Genomic DNA, 1,753 nt, shown 5'->3' on the forward strand with positions numbered 1-1,753 from the left:
AGAGAGATAGAGTGAGAGAGATCGAGAGGGACTTTGTTTGTGGTCTTTGCGAGTGTTTAACTTTGAAATGAAAGGTTTGTAAACCCCGTTTTGCCTTGTTATGAGTGTTATAGGCCCTCGAAGGGTATGTATTAATGTTTTTATCGAGTAGTTCCATCTTTTACCCTAATTAGGGTTTAGATTTTCTGAACATGTGAAAGCTCAAAATGATACTTTGCATTAAGATAGTGTATTGTACAATACTAAGCACGATGTAAACCCTAATATTTAAGGGTTAAATGAGTTGACTGGTTTGACTTGTTGACTTTATTTGACTTTGACTTGACCGGAAACTGACGGTTGTCAAATAAAGGTACAAGCTTTATGAAGTTTAAGGTCACATGTATGGGTTAAGTCACCCAATAAGTCCTTTTGAGCTTCAAGAGCTTCATTTAGTCGTGCATGAACGTAAAGTTAGCAACTTTATATGATTATCCAGCTCAAGGTAGTCAGATCTATGTTTTGGGTCAATGTCTTAATGGATTAAGGAAGAAAAATGAGTTTGGGCAGAATGGAGGAGTACGCTAAGCATACAAGCTGAGTACCCCCCGCGTACTCAGCAGGATGGGATTTCGGTGTTTGGGCTTCGGTTTGGGCCATCTGTTAGGCTTAGTTGTTTTGGACCCTGTTGGGCTATCAAATTTTTGGCTAATATTTATTTATGGATGCCTACTATGGGATTTGGGCCCAATTTGGAAAATTGGGCTATGAATTGGGCCTTAGAAGTCTAATTTGGACGGTACCCGTTATACGAGTTAGGGCGGGGCCCTTTATACTCATTAGATGGGGCCCATTATGCAAGTTAGGGAAGGGCCCGTTATGCGAGTTAAGGCGGGGCTTGTTATACTCTTTGGTTGGGGCTCGTTATGTGTTATATGTTTGGTATGTGGTATCTTGGGGAACTCACTAAGCTTTGTGCTCTTAGTTTATGTTTCAGGTACTTTGGTTTTCAAATGGAAGAACTCGGGATGATTGCAGATCACACACCACATGTTTCCGCATTTTGTGACTTACTCTGATAATGATGATGTATTAATAAAGCTATTATTACCTTGATTAATAAAATTGAGATGATGTATTATCATTAATAATTGAAAAATGAAAACTTGTTGGGTCTTATAAGTGGGACGTTACAGAAAATTTGACAAATACCTATTAATTAAATTGAAAATATACTGAAAATAAATTATTATTATTATACTCTTGATAATTACGTAGAAATGATTTCTAAATAAACGATATATTTTATATTAATAATTATTATAAAAATATAAATCATTTTAGTTATGAAACGAAATTCGTCATATATGATAACATAATTGATTCTCAGATTTTAGGAATTATTACCTAATAAATTATACATCATATCAATTATGCAGCTTATTGAAAATTATGGAAATTGTTGGTTTTCACATTAGTTGAAAACTGGAAAATGTTACAAAACTAGCCTTTAGACTGCCCGAATTTCGACATGATAGACAATAAGATTTGAAAATATATTAAGTCTTACGAATCTCAAATACTAAAAGATTTAAATCAAAATCATTCCTAAACAGCAAAGAAATATAAGTATTATATAGTCTTATATTGGAGAGTTTAGGATTATGATTCTTAGACATATTATTAGGTTCCATCGCTCCCACGGGACGCTCTATGTGAGCTATGTGGTTTCAAAATGCCTTATGATCTAGGACCGTTTCCTAAGCTATGGGTC

This window comes from Lactuca sativa, chromosome 8 (assembly GCF_002870075.4).
Source record: "Lactuca sativa cultivar Salinas chromosome 8, Lsat_Salinas_v11, whole genome shotgun sequence".
Taxonomy (NCBI): Eukaryota; Viridiplantae; Streptophyta; class Magnoliopsida; order Asterales; family Asteraceae; genus Lactuca; species Lactuca sativa.